General features: G+C 30.3%; 4 non-coding genes across 4 annotated transcripts; all 4 read left to right on the forward strand.

Annotated features, from left to right (window-relative positions):
* The first annotated feature begins 485 nt into the window (after positions 1-485).
* LOC139375557 (U1 spliceosomal RNA) lies at positions 486-641 on the forward strand. The gene has a single exon (XR_011627811.1). It is a non-coding gene; the product is annotated as a U1 spliceosomal RNA (small nuclear RNA).
* Positions 642-1,660: 1,019 nt separating this feature from the next.
* On the forward strand, positions 1,661-1,824 carry LOC139375553 (U1 spliceosomal RNA). Its single transcript, XR_011627809.1, has one exon. It is a non-coding gene; the product is annotated as a U1 spliceosomal RNA (small nuclear RNA).
* Positions 1,825-2,696: 872 nt separating this feature from the next.
* On the forward strand, positions 2,697-2,860 carry LOC139375552 (U1 spliceosomal RNA). The gene has a single exon (XR_011627808.1). It is a non-coding gene; the product is annotated as a U1 spliceosomal RNA (small nuclear RNA).
* Positions 2,861-4,959: 2,099 nt separating this feature from the next.
* LOC139375554 (U1 spliceosomal RNA) lies at positions 4,960-5,123 on the forward strand. The gene has a single exon (XR_011627810.1). It is a non-coding gene; the product is annotated as a U1 spliceosomal RNA (small nuclear RNA).
* Positions 5,124-25,526: the final 20,403 nt, after the last annotated feature.

Below are 25,526 nucleotides of genomic sequence, written 5' to 3' on the forward strand. Positions count from 1 at the left end.
ACCATAACACAGACATTTCCCTGGTCAATCATTACCATTCCACAGACATTTCCCTGGTCAACCATTACCACGCCACAGACATGTCCCTGGTCCACTTATTTCCTGATAAAATCAGTCAATAAGATGGATTCTGTTGTTCCAAGATGCAGATCCATTCCACAGACATTTCTGCAGGTTTTTTTTTTGTTGCAGTGAGAATGTGAAGTGAGGTATTCTGCCAAAATGTATTTAGGCATATTAAAACACTTCAGTTTAACCCCGATCGCGAGTATCATCCTGTCAATTTACAGATACAATTACAAATACAAATAATAATATAGTAAAACAAAATGTATTGCTTTTTTTTCGCCTTGTCCGCAACTGTATTCGTAAACGTCATTAAACCCTGTTCAATATGATGTGGTATTATCAGTAGTAGAAGTGGTAACCGTGAGTCAAACACCTTTGTCCTGGAAGGAGTGCTCCTCTACCAACGTGTACAACTCATACTTACCTGGCAAGGGAGACACCGTGATCACGAAGGCGGTTCACCCAGGGCGAGGCTCAGCCATTGCACTCCGGCTGTGCTGACCCCTGCGAATTTCTCAAATGTGGAAATCTCGATTGCATAATTTCTGGTAGTGGGGGACTGCGTTCCCTGATCTTGATGTTAAAAATAAGCTAGGAATGTGTTAAATTCGGAGTTCTATTGAGTTTCGTGTTGAGAAGGAGATTTGTCACTATTTCCATTTTTTTTTACTTATCAGATGAATGACTGGGGTCTGTTTATAAGTCAACTAAGGCCTCAGAGATACATTTTGGTCTTCTGATAACCCGGATGTGTGCGATATGTTATTGTAGCACTGGTGATTATGCCTGTCATGTCCTGATAATGTCAAGGAAAATGCCTACTTGTGAATGGATCATTTTGTGCCCTCATGACGTAATCTGGATTGAGGTCTTTTATTTGCTAGATTATTAAATCATTTATAGGACAGTTTGTCATTTAAGACCACAGTAAATGTCAACCATTACCATGCCACAGTCATTGCCCTGGTCAACCATTACCATGCCACAGACATTTCCCTGGTCAACCATTACCATAACAGACATTTCCCTGGTCAATCATTACCATTCCACAGACATTGCCCTGGTCAACCATTACCATAACACAGACATTTCCCTGGTCAATCATTGCCATGCCACAGACATTTCCCTGGTCAATCATTACCATTCCACAGACATTTCCCTGGTCAACCATTACCACGCCACAGACATGTCCCTGGTCCACTTATTTCCTGATAAAATCAGTCAATAAGATGGATTCTGTTGTTCCAAGATGCAGATCCATTCCACAGACATTTCTGCAGGTTTTTTTTTTGTTGCAGTGAGAATGTGAAGTGAGGTATTCTGCCAAAATGTATTTAGGCATATTAAAACACTTCAGTTTAACCCCGATCGCGAGTATCATCCTGTCAATTTACAGATACAATTACAAATACAAATAATAATATAGTAAAACAAAATGTATTGCTTTTTTTTCGCCTTGTCCGCAACTGTATTCGTAAACGTCATTAAACCCTGTTCAATATGATGTGGTATTATCAGTAGTAGAAGTGGTAACCGTGAGTCAAACACCTTTGTCCTGGAAGGAGTGCTCCTCTACCAACGTGTACAACTCATACTTACCTGGCAAGGGAGACACCGTGATCTCAAAGGCGCTTCACCCAGGGCGAGGCTCAGCCATTGCACTCCGGCTGTGCTGACCCCTGCGAATTTCTCAAATGTGGAAATCTCGATTGCATAATTTCTGGTAGTGGGGGACTGCGTTCGCGCTCTCCCCTGATCTTGATGTTAAAAATAAGCTAGGAATGTGTTATATTCGGAGTTCTATTGAGTTTCGTGTTGAGAAGGAGATTTGTCACTATTTCCATTTTTTTTTACTTATCAGATGAATGACTGGGGTCTGTTTATAAGTCAACTAAGGCCTCAGAGATACATTTTGGTCTTCTGATAACCCGGATGTGTGCGATATGTTATTGTAGCACTGGTGATTATGCCTGTCATGTCCTGATAATGTCAAGGAAAATGCCTACTTGTGAATGGATCATTTTGTGCCCTCATGACGTAATCTGGATTGAGGTCTTTTATTTGCTAGATTATTAAATCATTTATAGGACAGTTTGTCATTTAAGACCACAGTAAATGTCAACCATTACCATGCCACAGTCATTGCCCTGGTCAACCATTACCATGCCACAGACATTTCCCTGGTCAACCATTACCATAACACAGACATTTCCCTGGTCAATCATTACCATTCCACAGACATTTCCCTGGTCAACCATTACCACGCCACAGACATGTCCCTGGTCCACTTATTTCCTGATAAAATCAGTCAATAAGATGGATTCTGTTGTTCCAAGATGCAGATCCATTCCACAGACATTTCTGCAGGTTTTTTTTTTGTTGCAGTGAGAATGTGAAGTGAGGTATTCTGCCAAAATGTATTTAGGCATATTAAAACACTTCAGTTTAACCCCGATCGCGAGTATCATCCTGTCAATTTACAGATACAATTACAAATACAAATAATAATATAGTAAAACAAAATGTATTGCTTTTTTTTCGCCTTGTCTGCAACTGTATTCGTAAACGTCATTAAACCCTGTTCAAAATGATGTGGTATTGTGCTCCTCTACCAACGTGTACAACTCATACTTACCTGGCAAGGGAGACACCGTAATCACGAAGGCGGTTCACCCAGGGCGAGGCTCAGCCATTGCACTCCGGCTGTGCTGACCTCTGCGAATTTCTCAAATGTGGAAATCTCGATTGCATAATTTCTGGTAGTGGGGAACTGCGTTCGCGCTCTCCCCTGATCTTGATGTTAAAAATAAGCTAGGAATGTGTTAAATTCGGAGTTCTATTGAGTTTCGTGTTGAGAAGGAGATTTGTCACTATTTCCATTTTTTTTTACTTATCAGATGAATGACTGGGGTCTGTTTATAAGTCAACTAAGGCCTCAGAGATACATTTTGGTCTTCTGATAACCCGGATGTGTGCGATATGTTATTGTAGCACTGGTGATTATGCCTGTCATGTCCTGATAATGTCAAGGAAAAGGCCTACTTGTGAATGGATCATTTTGTGCCCTCATGACGTAATCTGGATTGAGGTCTTTTATTTGCTAGATTATTAAATCATTTATAGGACAGTTTGTCATTTAAGACCACAGTAAATGTCAACCATTACCATGCCACAGTCATTGCCCTGGTCAACCATTACCATGCCACAGACATTTCCCTGGTCAACCATTACCATAACACAGACATTTCCCTGGTCAATCATTACCATTCCACAGACATTTCCCTGGTCAACCATTACCACGCCACAGACATGTCCCTGGTCCACTTATTTCCTGATAAAATCAGTCAATAAGATGGATTCTGTTGTTCCAAGATGCAGATCCATTCCACAGACATTTCTGCAGGTTTTTTTTTTGTTGCAGTGAGAATGTGAAGTGAGGTATTCTGCCAAAATGTATTTAGGCATATTAAAACACTTCAGTTTAACCCCGATCGCGAGTATCATCCTGTCAATTTACAGATACAATTACAAATACGAGTATGGCCATGTCACTCTACATAGATCTTTCTATTTTCATGTTCTACTGTGTTATTGACTACGTTTGTTTACGTGTAACTCTGTGTTGTTGTTTTTGTCGTATTGCTTTGCTTTATTCTTGGCCAGGTCGCAGTTTGAAAATGAGAACTTGTTCCCAACTGGCCGACCTGGCTAAATAAAGGTCAAATAAAATAAACACCCATTGTAGCTACTACTGTGTCTTTGTTGACGTTGAAGTAGTAGGCTACTGTTTCTCCTCCGTATCTGTGGGCCGTATGCCACCCTGTGGTCGATGGTGGAATCATATTTTACTGAGAGCAGAAAACAAGCGTGATGAATCTATTCCTACAACGTCTGGAACGCTACAAAACACCAGAAATAAGTGGTGTCTTTCGGTTGGCTGTGTGCACGAATGTGATTTCAGAATTTTGGTACATCGCCGACTTGTGTGTAACCAGACGGACATTTAGAGAAAATATTCAATGTGTATGTATATAGGTTCTACCGTGTTGCTTGATGGGAAAATAGTCGGTCCGTGATATAATATAGTAAAACAAAATGTATTGCTTTTTTTTCGCCTTGTCCGCAACTGTATTCGTAAACGTCATTAAACCCTGTTCAATATGATGTGGTATTATCAGTAGTAGAAGTGGTAACCGTGAGTCAAACACCTTTGTCCTGGAAGGAGTGCTCCTCTACCAACGTGTACAACACCCCTGCGAATTTATCAAATGTGGAAATCTTGATTGCAGAATTTCTGGTAGTGGGAATTTCTCAAATGTGGAAATCTCGATTGCATAATTTCTGTTAGTGGGGGACTGCGTTCGCCTCTCCCCTGATGTTGATGTTAAAAATAAGAACAAACAGATATTATCTGGATTTCTGATGAGATTTAATGACATTTACAACCCACTTTGAGAACGTGTAGGAAGGTATTTTGCCAACATGTATTTAGACATGTTAAAATGATTAGGGTTTTTCCCCGATCACGAGTATCATCCTACCTGACTATCAACTGTACATTTACAGATTCAATTACAAATACGAGTATGGCCATGTCAGCACACCCCGAGTAGCTACTACTGTGTCTTGTTGTTGATGAAGTCTTAGGCTACTGTTTCTCCTCCGTATCTGTGGGTCGTATGCCACCCTGTGGTCGATGGTGGAATCATATTTTACTGAGAGCAGAAAACAAGCGTGATGAAACTATTCCTACAACGTCTGGAACGCTACAAAAAATTTCAGCATTTTGGTACATCAATATGATGTGGTATTATCAGTAGTAGAAGTGGTAACCGTGAGTCAAACACCTTTGTCCTGGAAGGAGTGCTCCTCTACCAACGTGTACAACTCATACTTACCTGGCAAGGAAGACACTGTGATCACGAAGGCAGTTCACCCAGGGCGAGGCTAAGCCATTGCACTCCGGCTGTGCTGACCCCTGCGAATTTCTCAAATGTGGAAATCTTGATTGCATAATTTCTGGTAGTGGGGGACTGCGTTCGCGCTCTCCCCTGATCTTGATGTTAAAAAGTCATCTCACTTTGAAATATTGTCGGAGTGTTGACTTTTGAGTTATGTCGAGTTTCCTGTATCAGGAGATTTACAGTGCCTTGCGAAAGTATTCGGCCTCCTTGAACTTTGCGACCCTTTGCAACATTTCAGGCTTCAAACATAAAGATATAAAATTGTATTTTTTGTGAAGAATCAACAACAAGTGGGACACAATCATGAAGTGGAACGACATTTATTGGATATTTCAAACTTTTTTAACAAATCAAAAACTGAAAAATTGGGCGTGCAAAATTATTACAGTCTAAATAAGGGTTATTACAGTCTAAATAAGGTTTATTACAGTCTAAATAAGGGTTATTACAGTCTAAATAAGGTTTATTACAGTCTAAATGAGCTGTATAACAGTCTAAATAAGGTTTATTACAGTCTAAATAAGGTTTATTACAGTCTAAATAAGGTTTATTACAGTCTAAATGAGCTGTATAACAGTCTAAATAAGGTTTATTACAGTCTAAATGAGCTGTATAACAGTCTAAATAAGGTTTATTACAGTCTAAATGAGCTGTATAACAGTCACAATAAGGTTTATTACAGTCTAAATGAGCTGTATAACAGTCTAAATAAGGTTTATTACAGTCTAAATGAGCTGTATAACAGTCTAAATAAGGTTTATTACAGTCTAAATGAGCTGTATAACAGTCTAAATAAGGTTTATTACAGTCTAAATGAGCTGTATAACAGTCTAAATAAGGTTTATTACAGTCTAAATAAGGTTTATTACAGTCACAATAAGGTTTATTACAGTCTAAATAAGGTTTATTACAGTCCAAATGAGCTGTATAACAGTCTAAATAAGGTTTATTACAGTCTAAATAAGATTTATAACAGTCTAAATAAGGTTTATTACAGTCTAAATAAGGTTTATTACAGTCTAAATAAGGTTTATAACAGTCTAAATAAGGTTTATTACAGTCTAAATGAGCTGTATAACAGTCTAAATAAGGTTTATAACAGTCTAAATAAGGTTTATTACAGTCTAAATAAGGGCTATTACAGTCTAAATAAGGTTTATTACAGTCTAAATGAGGGTTATTGCAGTCTAAATAAGGTTTATTACAGTCTAAATAAGGGTTATTACAGTCTAAATAAGGTTTATTACAGTCTAAATAAGGGTTATTACAGTCTAAATAAGGTTTATTACAGTCTAAATGAGCTGTATAACAGTCTAAATAAGGTTTATTACAGTCTAAATAAGGGTTATTACAGTCTAAATAAGGTTTATTACAGTCTAAATGAGGGTTGTTACAGTCTAAATAAGGTTTATTACAGTCTAAATAAGGGTTATTACAGTCTAAATAAGGTTTATTACAGTCTAAATAAGGTTTATTACAGTCTAAATAAGGTTTATTACAGTCTAAATGAGCTGTATAACAGTCTAAATAAGGTTTATTACAGTCTAAATGAGCTGTATAACAGTCTAAATAAGGTTTATTACAGTCTAAATGAGCTGTATAACAGTCACAATAAGGTTTATTACAGTCTAAATGAGCTGTATAACAGTCTAAATAAGGTTTATTACAGTCTAAATGAGCTGTATAACAGTCTAAATAAGGTTTATTACAGTCTAAATGAGGGTTGTTACAGTCTAAATAAGGTTTATTACAGTCTAAATAAGGGTTATTACAGTCTAAATAAGGTTTATTACAGTCTAAATAAGGTTTATTACAGTCTAAATGAGCTGTATAACAGTCTAAATAAGGTTTATTACAGTCTAAATGAGCTGTATAACAGTCTAAATAAGGTTTATTACAGTCTAAATGAGCTGTATAACAGTCACAATAAGGTTTATTACAGTCTAAATGAGCTGTATAACAGTCTAAATAAGGTTTATTACAGTCTAAATGAGCTGTATAACAGTCTAAATAAGGTTTATTACAGTCTAAATGAGCTGTATAACAGTCACAATAAGGTTTATTACAGTCTAAATGAGCTGTATAACAGTCTAAATAAGGTTTATTACAGTCTAAATAAGGTTTATTACAGTCTAAATAAGGTTTATTACAGTCTAAATAAGCTGTATAACAGTCTAAATAAGGTTTATTACAGTCTAAATAAGGTTTATTACAGTCTAAATAAGGTTTATTACAGTCTAAATGAGCTGTATAACAGTCTAAATAAGGTTTATTACAGTCTAAATGAGCTGTATAACAGTCTAAATAAGGTTTATTACAGTCTAAATAAGGTTTATAACAGTCTAAATAAGGTTTATTACAGTCTAAATGAGCTGTATAACAGTCACAATAAGGTTTATTACAGTCTAAATGAGCTGTATAACAGTCTAAATAAGGTTTATTACAGTCACAATAAGGTTTATTACAGTCTAAATAAGGGTTATTACAGTCTAAATAAGGTTTATTACAGTCTAAATGAGCTGTATAACAGTTTATTACAGTCTAAATAAGGTTTATTACAGTCTAAATAAGATTACAGTCTGTATTAACAGTCTAAATAAGGTTTATTACAGTCTAAATGAGCTGTATAACAGTCTAAATAAGGTTTATTACAGTCTAAATGAGCTGTATAACAGTCACAATAAGGTTTATTACAGTCTAAATGAGCTGTATAACAGTCTAAATAAGGTTTATTACAGTCTAAATGAGCTGTATAACAGTCACAATAAGGTTTATTACAGTCTAAATGAGCTGTATAACAGTCTAAATAAGGTTTATTACAGTCTAAATGAGCTGTATAACAGTCTAAATAAGGTTTATTACAGTCTAAATGAGCTGTATAACAGTCTAAATAAGGTTTATTACAGTCTAAATGAGCTGTATAACAGTCTAAATAAGGTTTATTACAGTCTAAATAAGGTTTATTACAGTCACAATAAGGTTTATTACAGTCTAAATAAGGTTTATTACAGTCCAAATGAGCTGTATAACAGTCTAAATAAGGTTTATTACAGTCTAAATAAGATTTATAACAGTCTAAATAAGGTTTATTACAGTCTAAATAAGGTTTATTACAGTCTAAATAAGGTTTATAACAGTCTAAATAAGGTTTATTACAGTCTAAATGAGCTGTATAACAGTCTAAATAAGGTTTATAACAGTCTAAATAAGGTTTATTACAGTCTAAATAAGGGCTATTACAGTCTAAATAAGGTTTATTACAGTCTAAATGAGGGTTATTGCAGTCTAAATAAGGTTTATTACAGTCTAAATAAGGGTTATTACAGTCTAAATAAGGTTTATTACAGTCTAAATAAGGTTTATTACAGTCTAAATAAGGTTAATTACAGTCACAATAAGGTTTATTACAGTCTAAATAAGGTTTATTACAGTCTAAATAAGGTTTATTACAGTCTAAATGAGCTGTATAACAGTCTAAATAAGGTTTATAACAGTCTAAATAAGGTTTATTACAGTCTAAATAAGGGCTATTACAGTCTAAATAAGGTTTATTACAGTCTAAATGAGGGTTATTGCAGTCTAAATAAGGTTTATTACAGTCTAAATAAGGGTTATTACAGTCTAAATAAGGTTTATTACAGTCTAAATAAGGTTTATTACAGTCTAAATGAGCTGTATAACAGTCACAATAAGGTTTATTACAGTCTAAATGAGCTGTATAACAGTCTAAATAAGGTTTATTACAGTCTAAATGAGCTGTATAACAGTCTAAATAAGGTTTATTACAGTCTAAATGAGCTGTATAACAGTCTAAATAAGGTTTATTACAGTCTAAATGAGCTGTATAACAGTCTAAATAAGGTTTATTACAGTCTAAATAAGGTGTATTACAGTCTAAATAAGGTTTATTACAGTCTAAATAATAACAGGGTTTATTACAGTCTAAATGAGCTGTATAACAGTCTAAATAAGGTTTATTACAGTCTAAATAAGGTTTATTACAGTCTAAATAGCTGTATAACAGTCTAAATAAGGTTTAGGTCTAAATATTACAGTCTAAATAAGGTTTATTACAGTCTAAATAAGGTTTATAACAGTCTAAATAAGGTTTATTACAGTCTAAATGAGCTGTATAACAGTCTAAATAAGGTTTATTACAGTCTAAATGTCAGTCTAAATAAGGTTTATTACAGTCTAAATAAGGGTATTACAGTCTAAATAAGGTTTATTACAGTCTAAATGAGGGTTATTGCAGTCTAAATAAGGTTTATTACAGTCTAAATAAGGGTTATTACAGTCTAAATAAGGTTTATTACAGTCTAAATAAGGGTTATTACAGTCTAAATAAGGTTTATTACAGTCTAAATGAGCTGTATAACAGTCTAAATAAGGTTTATTACAGTCTAAATAAGGGTTATTACAGTCTAAATAAGGTTTATTACAGTCTAAATGAGGGTTGTTACAGTCTAAATAAGGTTTATTACAGTCTAAATAAGGGTTATTACAGTCTAAATAAGGTTTATTACAGTCTAAATAAGGTTTATTACAGTCTAAATAAGGTTTATTACAGTCTAAATAAGGTTTATTACAGTCTAAATAAGGTTTATTACAGTCTAAATGAGCTGTATAACAGTCTAAATAAGGTTTATTACAGTCTAAATGAGCTGTATAACAGTCTAAATAAGGTTTATTACAGTCTAAATGAGCTGTATAACAGTCACAATAAGGTTTATTACAGTCTAAATGAGCTGTATAACAGTCTAAATAAGGTTTATTACAGTCTAAATGAGCTGTATAACAGTCTAAATAAGGTTTATTACAGTCTAAATGAGGGTTGTTACAGTCTAAATAAGGTTTATTACAGTCTAAATAAGGGTTATTACAGTCTAAATAAGGTTTATTACAGTCTAAATAAGGTTTATTACAGTCTAAATAAGTCTAAATAAGGTTTATTACAGTCTAAATGAGCTGTATAACAGTCTAAATAAGGTTTATTACAGTCTAAATGAGCTGTATAACAGTCTAAATAAGGTTTATTACAGTCTAAATGAGCTATAACAGTCTAAATAAGGTTTATTACAGTCTAAATGAGCTGTATAACAGTCTAAATAAGGTTTATTACAGTCTAAATGAGCTGTATAACAGTCTAAATAAGGTTTATTACAGTCTAAATGAGCTGTATAACAGTCTAAATAAGGTTTATTACAGTCTAAATGAGCTGTATAACAGTCACAATAAGGTTTATTACAGTCTAAATGAGCTGTATAACAGTCTAAATAAGGTTTATTACAGTCTAAATGAGCTGTATAACAGTCTAAATAAGGTTTATTACAGTCTAAATGAGCTGTATAACAGTCTAAATAAGGTTTATTACAGTCTAAATGAGCTGTATAACAGTCTAAATAAGGTTTATTACAGTCTAAATAAGGTTTATTACAGTCTAAATAAGGTTTATTACAGTCTAAATAAGGTTTATTACAGTCTAAATAAGGTTTATTACAGTCTAAATAAGGTTTATAACAGTCTAAATAAGGTTTATTAACAGTCTAAATAAGGTTTATTACAGTCTAAATAAGGGTTTATTACAGTATTATTACAGTCTAAATAAGGTTTATTACAGTCTAAATGAGGTTTATTACAGTCTAAATAAGGTTTATTACAGTCTAAATAAGGTTTATTACAGTCTAAATAAGGTTTATTACAGTCTAAATAAGGTTTATTACAGTCTAAATGAGCTGTATAACAGTCTAAATAAATAAGGTTTATTAATAAGGTTTATTACAGTCTAAATGAGCTGTATAACAGTCTAAATAAGGTTTATTACAGTCTAAATGAGCTGTATAACAGTCTAAATAAGGTTTATTACAGTCTAAATGAGCTGTATAACAGTCTAAATAAGGTTTATTACAGTCTAAATGAGCTGTATAACAGTCTAAATAAGGTTTATTACAGTCTAAATAAGGTTTATTACAGTCTAAATAAGGTTTATTACAGTCTAAATAAGGTTTATTACAGTCTAAATGAGCTGTATAACAGTCTAAATAAGGTTTATTACAGTCTAAATAAGGTTTATAACAGTCTAAATAAGGTTTATTACAGTCTAAATAAGGTTTATTACAGTCTAAATAAGGTTTATAACAGTCTAAATAAGGTTTATTACAGTCTAAATGAGCTGTATAACAGTCTAAATAAGGTTTATAACAGTCTAAATAAGGTTTATTACAGTCTAAATAAGGGCTATTACAGTCTAAATAAGGTTTATTACAGTCTAAATGAGGGTTATTGCAGTCTAAATAAGGTTTATTACAGTCTAAATAAATTACAGTCTAAATAAGGTTTATTACAGTCTAAATAAGGTTTATTACAGTCTAAATAAGGTTTATTACAGTCTAAATGAGCTGTATAACAGTCTAAATAAGGTTTATTACAGTCTAAATAACAGTCTAAATAAGGTTTATTACAGTCTAAATGAGGGTTATACAGTCTAAATAAGGTTTATTACAGTCTAAATAAGAGTCTAAATAAGGTTTATTACAGTCTAAATAAGGTTTATTACAGTCTAAATAAGGTTTATTACAGTCTAAATGAGCTGTATAACAGTCTAAATAAGGTTTATTACAGTCTAAATGAGCTGTTATTACAGTCTAAATAAGGTTTATTACAGTCTAAATGAGCTGTCTAAATAAGGTTTATTACAGTCTAAATGAGCTGTATAACAGTCTAAATAAGGTTTATTACAGTCTAAATGAGCTGTATAACAGTCTAAATAAGGTTTATTACAGTCTAAATGATAACAGTCTAAGGTTTATTACAGTCTAAATGTCAGTCTAAATAAGGTTTATTACAGTCTAAATGAGCTGTATAACAGTCTAAATAAGGTTTATTACAGTCTAAATGAGGTATAACAGTCTAAATAAGGTTATTACAGTCTAAATAAGGTTTATTACAGTCTAAATAAGGGTTATTACAGTCTAAATAAGGTTTATTACAGTCTAAATAAGGTTTATTACAGTCTAAATAAGCTGTTATAACAGTCTAAATAAGGTTTATTACAGTCTAAATGAGCTGTATAACAGTCTAAATAAGGTTTATTACAGTCTAAATGAGCTGTATAACAGTCTAAATAAGGTTTATTACAGTCTAAATGATTACAGTCTGTATTAAGTCAGTCAGTCTAAATAAGGTTTATTACAGTCTAAATGAGCTGTATAACAGTCTAAATAAGGTTTATTACAGTCTAAATGAGCTGTATAACAGTCTAAATAAGGTTTATTACAGTCTAAATGAGCTGTATAACAGTCTAAATAAGGTTTATTACAGTCTAAATGAGCTGTATAACAGTCTAAATAAGGTTTATTACAGTCTAAATAAGGTTTATTACAGTCTAAATGAGGGTTATATAAATAAGGGTTAGTCTAAATAAGGTTTATTACAGTCTAAATGAGCTGTATAACAGTCTAAATAAGGTTTATTACAGTCTAAATGAGCTGTATAACAGTCTAAATAAGGTTTATTACAGTCTAAATGAGCTGTATAACAGTCTAAATAAGGTTTATTACAGTCTAAATGAGCTGTATAACAGTCTAAATAAGGTTTATTACAGTCTAAATAAGGTTTATTACAGTCTAAATAAGGTTTATTACAGTCTAAATGAGGGTTATTACAGTCTAAATAAGGTTTATTACAGTCTAAATAAGGGTTATTACAGTCTAAATAAGGTTTATTACAGTCTAAATAAGGGTTATTACAGTCTAAATAAGGTTTATTACAGTCTAAATGAGCTGTATAACAGTCTAAATAAGGTTTATTACAGTCTAAATAAGGGTTATTACAGTCTAAATAAGGTTTATTACAGTCTAAATGAGGGTTGTTACAGTCTAAATAAGGTTTATTACAGTCTAAATAAGGGTTATTACAGTCTAAATAAGGTTTATTACAGTCTAAATAAGGTTTATTACAGTCTAAATAAGGTTTATTACAGTCTAAATGAGCTGTATAACAGTCTAAATAAGGTTTATTACAGTCTAAATGAGCTGTATAACAGTCTAAATAAGGTTTATTACAGTCTAAATGAGCTGTATAACAGTCACAATAAGGTTTATTACAGTCTAAATGAGCTGTATAACAGTCTAAATAAGGTTTATTACAGTCTAAATGAGCTGTATAACAGTCTAAATAAGGTTTATTACAGTCTAAATGAGGGTTGTTACAGTCTAAATAAGGTTTATTACAGTCTAAATAAGGGTTATTACAGTCTAAATAAGGTTTATTACAGTCTAAATAAGGTTTATTAAATAAGGTTTATTACAGTCTAAATAAGAGTCTGTATTAACAGTCTAAATAAGGTTTATTACAGTCTAAATGAGCTGTCTAAATAAGGTATAACAGTCTAAATAAGGTTTATTACAGTCTAAATAAGCTGTATAACAGTCTAAATAAGGTTTATTACAGTCTAAATGAGCTGTATAACAGTCTAAATAAGGTTTATTACAGTCTAAATGAGCTGTATAACAGTCTAAATAAGGTTTATTACAGTCTAAATGAGCTGTATAACAGTCTAAATAAGGTTTATTACAGTCTAAATGAGCTGTATAACAGTCTAAATAAGGTTTATTACAGTCTAAATGAGCTGTATAACAGTCTAAATAAGGTTTATTACAGTCTAAATAAGGTTTATTACAGTCTAAATGAGCTGTATAACAGTCTAAATAAGGTTTATTACAGTCTAAATGAGCTGTATAACAGTCTAAATAAGGTTTATTACAGTCTAAATGAGCTGTATAACAGTCTAAATAAGGTTTATTACAGTCTAAATGAGCTGTATAACAGTCTAAATAAGGTTTATTACAGTCTAAATGAGCTGTATAACAGTCTACAATAAGGTTTATTACAGTCTAAATGAGCTGTATAACAGTCTAAATAAGGTTTATTACAGTCTAAATGAGCTGTATAACAGTCTAAATAAGGTTTATTACAGTCTAAATGAGCTGTATAACAGTCTAAATAAGGTTTATTACAGTCTAAATGAGCTGTATAACAGTCTAAATAAGGTTTATTACAGTCTAAATAAGGTTTATTACAGTCTAAATAAGGTTTATTACAGTCTAAATAAGGTTTATTACAGTCTAAATGAGCTGTATAACAGTCTAAATAAGGTTTATTACAGTCTAAATAAGATTTATAACAGTCTAAATAAGGGTTATTACAGTCTAAATAAGGTTTATTACAGTCTAAATAAGGTTTATAACAGTCTAAATAAGGTTTATTACAGTCTAAATGAGCTGTATAACAGTCTAAATAAGGTTTATAACAGTCTAAATAAGGTTTATTACAGTCTAAATAAGGGCTATTACAGTCTAAATAAGGTTTATTACAGTCTAAATGAGGGTTATTGCAGTCTAAATAAGGTTTATTACAGTCTAAATAAGGGTTATTACAGTCTAAATAAGGTTTATTACAGTCTAAATAAGGGTTATTACAGTCTAAATAAGGTTTATTACAGTCTAAATGAGCTGTATAACAGTCTAAATAAGGTTTATTACAGTCTAAATGAGCTGTATAACAGTCTAAATAAGGTTTATTACAGTCTAAATGAGCTGTTTATAACAGTCAAATAAGGTTTATTACAGTCTAAATGAGCTGTATAACAGTCTAAATAAGGTTTATTACAGTCTAAATAAGGTTTATTACAGTCTAAATGAGCTGTATAACAGTCTAAATAAGGTTTATTACAGTCTAAATGAGCTGTATAACAGTCTAAATAAGGTTTATTACAGTCTAAATGAGCTGTATAACAGTCACAAATAAGGTTTATTACAGTCTAAATGAGCTGTATAACAGTCTAAATAAGGTTTATTACAGTCTAAATGAGCTGTATAACAGTCACAATAAGGTTTATTACAGTCTAAATGAGCTGTATAACAGTCTAAATAAGGTTTATTACAGTCTAAATGAGCTGTATAACAGTCTAAATAAGGTTTATTACAGTCTAAATGAGCTGTATAACAGTCTAAATAAGGTTTATTACAGTCTAAATGAGCTGTATAACAGTCTAAATAAGGTTTATTACAGTCTAAATAAGGTTTATTACAGTCACAATAAGGTTTATTACAGTCTAAATAAGGTTTATTACAGTCCAAATGAGCTGTATAACAGTCTAAATAAGGTTTATTACAGTCTAAATAAGATTTATAACAGTCTAAATAAGGGTTATTACAGTCTAAATAAGGTTTATTACAGTCTAAATAAGGTTTATAACAGTCTAAATAAGGTTTATTACAGTCTAAATGAGCTGTATAACAGTCTAAATAAGGTTTATAACAGTCTAAATAAGGTTTATTACAGTCTAAATAAGGGCTATTACAGTCTAAATAAGGTTTATTACAGTCTAAATGAGGGTTATTGCAGTCTAAATAAGGTTTATTACAGTCTAAATAAGGGTTATTACAGTCTAAATAAGGTTTATTACAGTCTAAATAAGGGTTATTACAGTCTAAATAAGGTTTATTACAGTCTAAATGAGCTGTATAACAGTCTAAATAAGGTTTATTACAGTCTAAATAAGGGTTATTACAGTCTAAATAAGGTTTATTACAGTCTAAATGAGGGTTGTTACAGTCTAAATAAGGTTTATTACAGTCTAAATAAGGGTTATTACAGTCTAAATAAGGTTTATTACAGTCTAAATAAGGTTTATTACAGTCTAAATAAGGTTTATTACAGTCTAAATGAGCTGTATAACAGTCTAAATAAGGTTTATTACAGTCTAAATGAGCTGTATAACAGTCTAAATAAGGTTTATTACAGTCTAAATGAGCTGTATAACAGTCTAAATAAGGTTTATAACAGTCTAAATAAGGTTTATTACAGTCTAAATAAGGGCTATTACAGTCTAAATAAGGTTTATTACAGTCTAAATGAGGGTTATTGCAGTCTAAATAAGGTTTATTACAGTCTAAATAAGGGTTATTACAGTCTAAATAAGGTTTATTACAGTCTAAATAAGGGTTATTACAGTCTAAATAAGGTTTATTACAGTCTAAATGAGCTGTATAACAGTCTAAATAAGGTTTATTACAGTCTAAATAAGGGTTATTACAGTCTAAATAAGGTTTATTACAGTCTAAATGAGGGTTGTTACAGTCTAAATAAGGTTTATTACAGTCTAAATAAGGGTTATTACAGTCTAAATAAGGTTTATTACAGTCTAAATAAGGTTTATTACAGTCTAAATAAGGTTTATTACAGTCTAAATGAGCTGTATAACAGTCACAATAAGGTTTATTACAGTCTAAATGAGCTGTATAACAGTCTAAATAAGGTTTATTACAGTCTAAATGAGCTGTATAACAGTCTAAATAAGTCTTTATTACAGTCTAAATGAGCTGTATAACAGTCTAAATAAGGTTTATTACAGTCTAAATGAGCTGTATAACAGTCTAAATAAGGTTTATTACAGTCTAAATGAGCTGTATAACAGTCACAATAAGGTTTATTACAGTCTAAATGAGCTGTATAACAGTCTAAATAAGGTTTATTACAGTCTAAATGAGGTTTATTACAGTCTAAATAAGGTTTATTACAGTCTAAATGAGGGTTGTTACAGTCTAAATAAGGTTTATTACAGTCTAAATAAGGGTTATTACAGTCTAAATAAGGTTTATTACAGTCTAAATAAGGTTTATTACAGTCTAAATGAGCTGTATAACAGTCTAAATAAGGTTTATTACAGTCTAAATGAGCTGTATAACAGTCTAAATAAGGTTTATAACAGTCTAAATAAGGTTTATTACAGTCTAAATAAGGGCTATTACAGTCTAAATAAGGTTTATTACAGTCTAAATGAGGGTTATTGCAGTCTAAATAAGGTTTATTACAGTCTAAATAAGGGTCAGTAAATAAGGTTATTACAGTCTAAATAAGGTTTATTACAGTCTAAATAAGGGTTATTACAGTCTAAATAAGGTTTATTACAGTCTAAATGAGCTGTATAACAGTCTAAATAAGGTTTATTACAGTCTAAATAAGGGTTATTACAGTCTAAATAAGGTTTATTACAGTCTAAATGAGGGTTGTTACAGTCTAAATAAGGTTTATTACAGTCTAAATAAGGGTTATTACAGTCTAAATAAGGTTTATTACAGTCTAAATAAGGTTTATTACAGTCTAAATAAGGTTTATTACAGTCTAAATGAGCTGTATAACAGTCTAAATAAGGTTTATTACAGTCTAAATGAGCTGTATAACAGTCTAAATAAGGTTTATTACAGTCTAAATGAGCTGTATAACAGTCTACAATAAGGTTTATTACAGTCTAAATGAGCTGTATAACAGTCTAAATAAGGTTTATTACAGTCTAAATGAGCTGTATAACAGTCTAAATAAGGTTTATTACAGTCTAAATGAGGGTTGTTACAGTCTAAATAAGGTTTATTACAGTCTAAATAAGGGTTATTACAGTCTAAATAAGGTTTATTACAGTCTAAATAAGGTTTATTACAGTCTAAATAAGGTTTATTACAGTCTAAATGAGCTGTATAACAGTCTAAATAAGGTTTATTACAGTCTAAATGAGCTGTATAACAGTCTAAATAAGGTTTATTACAGTCTAAATGAGCTGTATAACAGTCTAAATAAGGTTTATTACAGTCTAAATGAGCTGTATAACAGTCTAAATAAGGTTTATTACAGTCTAAATGAGCTGTATAACAGTCTAAATAAGGTTTATTACAGTCTAAATGAGCTGTATAACAGTCTAAATAAGGTTTATTACAGTCTAAATAAGGTTTATTACAGTCTAAATAAGGTTTATTACAGTCTAAATAAGCTGTATAACAGTCTAAATAAGGTTTATTACAGTCTAAATAAGGTTTATTACAGTCTAAATAAGGTTTATTACAGTCTAAATGAGCTGTATAACAGTCTAAATAAGGTTTATTACAGTCTAAATGAGCTGTATAACAGTCTAAATAAGGTTTATTACAGTCTAAATAAGGTTTATAACAGTCTAAATAAGGTTTATTACAGTCTAAATGAGCTGTATAACAGTCACAATAAGGTTTATTACAGTCTAAATGAGCTGTATAACAGTCTAAATAAGGTTTATTACAGTCTAAATAAGGTTTATTACAGTCTAAATAAGGTTTATTACAGTCTAAATGAGCTGTATAACAGTCTAAATAAGGTTTATTACAGTCTAAATGAGCTGTATAACAGTCTAAATAAGGTTTATAACAGTCTAAATAAGGTTTATTACAGTCTAAATAAGGGCTATTACAGTCTAAATAAGGTTTATTACAGTCTAAATGAGGGTTATTGCAGTCTAAATAAGGTTTATTACAGTCTAAATAAGGGTTATTACAGTCTAAATAAGGTTTATTACAGTCTAAATAAGGGTTATTACAGTCTAAATAAGGTTTATTACAGTCTAAATGAGCTGTATAACAGTCTAAATAAGGTTTATTACAGTCTAAATAAGGGTTATTACAGTCTAAATAAGGTTTATTACAGTCTAAATGAGGGTTGTTACAGTCTAAATAAGGGTTATTACAGTCTAAATAAGGTTTATTACAGTCTAAATGAGCTGTATAACAGTCTAAATAAGGTTTATTACAGTCTAAATGAGCTGTATAACAGTCACAATAAGGTTTATTACAGTCTAAATGAGCTGTATAACAGTCTAAATAAGGTTTATTACAGTCTAAATGAGCTGTATAACAGTCTAAATAAGGTTTATTACAGTCTAAATGAGGGTTGTTACAGTCTAAATAAGGTTTATTACAGTCTAAATAAGGGTTATTACAGTCTAAATAAGGTTTATTACAGTCTAAATAAGGTTTATTACAGTCTAAATGAGCTGTATAACAGTCTAAATAAGGTTTATTACAGTCTAAATGAGCTGTATAACAGTCTAAATAAGGTTTATAACAGTCTAAATAAGGTTTATTACAGTCTAAATAAGGGCTATTACAGTCTAAATAAGGTTTATTACAGTCTAAATCTAAATAAGGTTTATTACAGTCTAAATGAGGGTTATTGCAGTCTAAATAAGGTTTATTACAGTCTAAATAAGGATTATTACAGTCTAAATAAGGTTTATTACAGTCTAAATAAGGGTTATTACAGTCTAAATAAGGTTTATTACAGTCTAAATGAGCTGTATAACAGTCTAAATAAGGTTTATTACAGTCTAAATAAGGGTTATTACAGTCTAAATAAGGTTTATTACAGTCTAAATGAGGGTTGTTACAGTCTAAATAAGGTTTATTACAGTCTAAATAAGGGTTATTACAGTCTAAATAAGGTTTATTACAGTCTAAATAAGGTTTATTACAGTCTAAATAAGGTTTATTACAGTCTAAATGAGCTGTATAACAGTCTAAATAAGGTTTATTACAGTCTAAATGAGCTGTATAACAGTCTAAATAAGGTTTATTACAGTCTAAATGAGCTGTATAACAGTCACAATAAGGTTTATTACAGTCTAAATGAGCTGTATAACAGTCTAAATAAGGTTTATTACAGTCTAAATGAGCTGTATAACAGTCTAAATAAGGTTTATTACAGTCTAAATGAGGGTTGTTACAGTCTAAATAAGGTTTATTACAGTCTAAATAAGGGTTATTACAGTCTAAATAAGGTTTATTACAGTCTAAATAAGGTTTATTACAGTCTAAATAAGGTTTATTACAGTCTAAATGAGCTGTATAACAGTCTAAATAAGGTTTATTACAGTCTAAATGAGCTGTATAACAGTCTAAATAAGGTTTATTACAGTCTAAATGAGCTGTATAACAGTCACAATAAGGTTTATTACAGTCTAAATGAGCTGTATAACAGTCTAAATAAGGTTTATTACAGTCTAAATGAGCTGTATAACAGTCTAAATAAGGTTTATTACAGTCTAAATGAGCTGTATAACAGTCACAATAAGGTTTATTACAGTCTAAATGAGCTGTATAACAGTCTAAATAAGGTTTATTACAGTCTAAATAAGGTTTATTACAGTCTAAATAAGGTTTATTACAGTCTAAATAAGCTGTATAACAGTCTAAATAAGGTTTATTACAGTCTAAATAAGGTTTATTACAGTCTAAATAAGGTTTATTACAGTCTAAATGAGCTGTATAACAGTCTAAATAAGGTTTATTACAGTCTAAATGAGCTGTATAACAGTCTAAATAAGGTTTATTACAGTCTAAATAAGGTTTATAACAGTCTAAATAAGGTTTATTACAGTCTAAATGAGCTGTATAACAGTCACAATAAGGTTTATTACAGTCTAAATGAGCTGTATAACAGTCTAAATAAGGTTTATTACAGTCTAAATGAGGGTTATTGCAGTCTAAATAAGGTTTATTACAGTCTAAATAAGGGTTATTACAGTCTAAATAAGGTTTATTACAGTCTAAATAAGGTTTATTACAGTCTAAATGAGCTGTATAACAGTCACAATAAGGTTTATTACAGTCTAAATGAGCTGTATAACAGTCTAAATAAGGTTTATTACAGTCTAAATGAGCTGTATAACAGTCTAAATAAGGTTTATTACAGTCTAAATGAGGGTTATTACAGTCTAAATAAGGTTTATTACAGTCTAAATAAGGGTTATTACAGTCTAAATAAGGTTTATTACAGTCTAAATAAGGTTTATTACAGTCTAAATAAGGTTTATTACAGTCTAAATGAGCTGTATAACAGTCTAAATAAGGTTTATTACAGTCTAAATGAGCTGTATAACAGTCTAAATAAGGTTTATTACAGTCTAAATGAGCTGTATAACAGTCACAATAAGGTTTATTACAGTCTAAATGAGCTGTATAACAGTCTAAATAAGGTTTATTACAGTCTAAATGAGCTGTATAACAGTCTAAATAAGGTTTATTACAGTCTAAATGAGCTGTATAACAGTCACAATAAGGTTTATTACAGTCTAAATGAGCTGTATAACAGTCTAAATAAGGTTTATTACAGTCTAAATAAGGTTTATTACAGTCTAAATAAGGTTTATTACAGTCTAAATAAGCTGTATAACAGTCTAAATAAGGTTTATTACAGTCTAAATAAGGTTTATTACAGTCTAAATAAGGTTTATTACAGTCTAAATGAGCTGTATAACAGTCTAAATAAGGTTTATTACAGTCTAAATGAGCTGTATAACAGTCTAAATAAGGTTTATTACAGTCTAAATAAGGTTTATAACAGTCTAAATAAGGTTTATTACAGTCTAAATGAGCTGTATAACAGTCACAATAAGGTTTATTACAGTCTAAATGAGCTGTATAACAGTCTAAATAAGGTTTATTACAGTCACAATAAGGTTTATTACAGTCTAAATAAGGGTTATTACAGTCTAAATAAGGTTTATTACAGTCTAAATGAGCTGTATAACAGTCTAAATAAGGTTTATTACAGTCTAAATGAGCTGTATAACAGTCTAAATAAGGTTTATTACAGTCTAAATGAGCTGTATAACAGTCACAATAAGGTTTATTACAGTCTAAATGAGCTGTATAACAGTCTAAATAAGGTTTATTACAGTCTAAATGAGCTGTATAACAGTCTAAATAAGGTTTATTACAGTCTAAATGAGCTGTATAACAGTCTAAATAAGGTTTATTACAGTCTAAATGAGCTGTATAACAGTCTAAATAAGGTTTATTACAGTCTAAATAAGGTTTATTACAGTCTAAATAAGGTTTATTACAGTCTAAATAAGGTTTATTACAGTCTAAATAAGCTGTATAACAGTCTAAATAAGGTTTATTACAGTCTAAATAAGGTTTATTACAGTCTAAATAAGGTTTATTACAGTCTAAATGAGCTGTATAACAGTCACAATAAGGTTTATTACAGTCTAAATGAGCTGTATAACAGTCTAAATAAGGTTTATTACAGTCACAATAAGGTTTATTACAGTCTAAATAAGGTTTATTACAGTCTAAATAAGGTTTATTACAGTCTAAATGAGGGTTATTACAGTCTAAATAAGGTTTATTACAGTCTAAATAAGGGTTATTACAGTCTAAATAAGGTTTATTACAGTCTAAATAAGGTTTATTACAGTCTAAATGAGGGTTATTACAGTCTAAATAAGGGTTATTACAGTCTAAATAAGGTTTATTACAGTCTAAATAAGGGTTATTACAGTCTAAATAAGGTTTATTACAGTCTAAATGAGCTGTATAACAGTCTAAATAAGGTTTATTACAGTCTAAATAAGGGTTATTACAGTCTAAATAAGGTTTATTACAGTCTAAATGAGGGTTGTTACAGTCTAAATAAGGTTTATTACAGTCTAAATAAGGGTTATTACAGTCTAAATAAGGTTTATTACAGTCTAAATGAGCTGTATAACAGTCTAAATAAGGTTTATTACAGTCTAAATGAGCTGTATAACAGTCTAAATAAGGTTTATTACAGTCTAAATGAGCTGTATAACAGTCACAATAAGGTTTATTACAGTCTAAATGAGCTGTATAACAGTCTAAATAAGGTTTATTACAGTCTAAATGAGCTGTATAACAGTCTAAATAAGGTTTATTACAGTCTAAATGAGCTGTATAACAGTCACAATAAGGTTTATTACAGTCTAAATGAGCTGTATAACAGTCTAAATAAGGTTTATTACAGTCTAAATAAGGTTTATTACAGTCTAAATAAGGTTTATTACAGTCTAAATAAGGTTTATTACAGTCTAAATAAGCTGTATAACAGTCTAAATAAGGTTTATTACAGTCTAAATAAGGTTTATTACAGTCTAAATAAGGTTTATTACAGTCTAAATGAGCTGTATAACAGTCTAAATAAGGTTTATTACAGTCTAAATAAGGTTTATAACAGTCTAAATAAGGGTTATTACAGTCTAAATAAGGTTTATTACAGTCTAAATAAGGTTTATTACAGTCTAAATGAGCTGTATTCTATTACAGTCTAAATGAGGTATAACAGTTATTACAGTCTAAATAAGGTTTATTACAGTCTAAATATTTATTACAGGGTTATTACAGTCTAAATAAGGTTTATTACAGTCTAAATAAGGTTTATTACAGTCTAAATAAGGTTTATTACAGTCTAAATGAGGGTTATTACAGTCTAAATAAGGGTTATTACAGTCTAAATAAGGTTTATTACAGTCTAAATAAGGGTTATTACAGTCTAAATAAGGTTTATTACAGTCTAAATGAGCTGTATAACAGTCTAAATAAGGTTTATTACAGTCTAAATAAGGGTTATTACAGTCTAAATAAGGTTTATTACAGTTTGTCTAAATAAGATTTATAACAGTCTAAATAAGGTTTATTACAGTCTAAATAAGGTTTATTACAGTCTAAATAAGGTTTATTACAGTCTAAATGAGGTGTATAACAGTCTAAATAAGGTTTATTACAGTCTAAATGAGCTGTATAACAGTCTAAATAAGGTTTATAACAGTCTAAATAAGGTTTATTACAGTCTAAATAAGGGCTATTACAGTCTAAATAAGGTTTATTACAGTCTAAATGAGGGTTATTGCAGTCTAAATAAGGTTTATTACAGTCTAAATAAGGGTTATTACAGTCTAAATAAGGTTTATTACAGTCTAAATAAGGGTTATTACAGTCTAAATAAGGTTTATTACAGTCTAAATGAGCTGTATAACAGTCTAAATAAGGTTTATTACAGTTTTATTACAGTCAAAATAAGGTTTATTACAGTCTAAATAAGGGTTATTACAGTCTAAATAAGGTTTATTACAGTCTAAATGAGGGTTATTACAGTCTAAATAAGGTTTATTACAGTCTAAATAAGGGTTATTACAGTCTAAATAAGGTTTATTACAGTCTAAATAAGGTTTATTACAGTCTAAATAAGGTTTATTACAGTCTAAATGAGGGTTATTACAGTCTAAATAAGGGTTATTACAGTCTAAATAAGGTTTATTACAGTCTAAATAAGGGTTATTACAGTCTAAATAAGGTTTATTACAGTCTAAATGAGCTGTATAACAGTCTAAATAAGGTTTATTACAGTCTAAATAAGGGTTTATTACAGTCTAAATAAGGGTTATTACAGTCTAAATAAGGTTTATTACAGTCTAAATGAGGGTTGTATACAGTCTAAATAAGGTTTATTACAGTCTAAATAAGGGTTATTACAGTCTAAATAAGGTTTATTACAGTCTAAATAAGGTTTATTACAGTCTAAATAAGGTTTATTACAGTCTAAATGAGCTGTATAACAGTCTAAATAAGGTTTATTACAGTCTAAATGAGCTGTATAACAGTCTAAATAAGGTTTATTACAGTCTAAATGAGCTGTATAACAGTCTAAATAAGGTTTATAACAGTCTAAATAAGGTTTATTACAGTCTAAATAAGGGCTATTACAGTCTAAATAAGGTTTATTACAGTCTAAATGAGGGTTATTGCAGTCTAAATAAGGGTTATTACAGTCTAAATAAGGTTTATTACAGTCTAAATGAGCTGTATAACAGTCTAAATAAGGTTTATTACAGTCTAAATAAGGGTTATTACAGTCTAAATAAGGTTTATTACAGTCTAAATGAGGGTTGTTACAGTCTAAATAAGGTTTATTACAGTCTAAATAAGGGTTATTACAGTCTAAATAAGGTTTATTACAGTCTAAATAAGGTTTATTACAGTCTAAATAAGGTTTATTACAGTCTAAATGAGCTGTATAACAGTCTAAATAAGGTTTATTACAGTCTAAATGAGCTGTATAACAGTCTAAATAAGGTTTATTACAGTCTAAATGAGCTGTATAACAGTCACAATAAGGTTTATTACAGTCTAAATGAGCTGTATAACAGTCTAAATAAGGTTTATTACAGTCTAAATGAGCTGTATAACAGTCTAAATAAGGTTTATAACAGTCTAAATAAGGTTTATTACAGTCTAAATAAGGGCTATTACAGTCTAAATAAGGTTTATTACAGTCTAAATGAGGGTTATTGCAGTCTAAATAAGGGTTATTACAGTCTAAATAAGGTTTATTACAGTCTAAATGAGCTGTATAACAGTCTAAATAAGGTTTATTACAGTCTAAATAAGGGTTATTACAGTCTAAATAAGGTTTATTACAGTCTAAATGAGGGTTGTTACAGTCTAAATAAGGTTTATTACAGTCTAAATAAGGGTTATTACAGTCTAAATAAGGTTTATTACAGTCTAAATAAGGTTTATTACAGTCTAAATAAGGTTTATTACAGTCTAAATGAGCTGTATAACAGTCTAAATAAGGTTTATTACAGTCTAAATGAGCTGTATAACAGTCTAAATAAGGTTTATTACAGTCTAAATGAGCTGTATAACAGTCACAATAAGGTTTATTACAGTCTAAATGAGCTGTATAACAGTCTAAATAAGGTTTATTACAGTCTAAATGAGCTGTATAACAGTCTAAATAAGGTTTATTACAGTCTAAATGAGCTGTATAACAGTCTAAATAAGGTTTATTACAGTCTAAATAAGGTTTATTACAGTCACAATAAGG

The sequence above is a fragment of the Oncorhynchus clarkii genome, chromosome 19, assembly GCF_045791955.1.
Source record: "Oncorhynchus clarkii lewisi isolate Uvic-CL-2024 chromosome 19, UVic_Ocla_1.0, whole genome shotgun sequence".
Classification (NCBI taxonomy): Eukaryota; Metazoa; Chordata; class Actinopteri; order Salmoniformes; family Salmonidae; genus Oncorhynchus; species Oncorhynchus clarkii.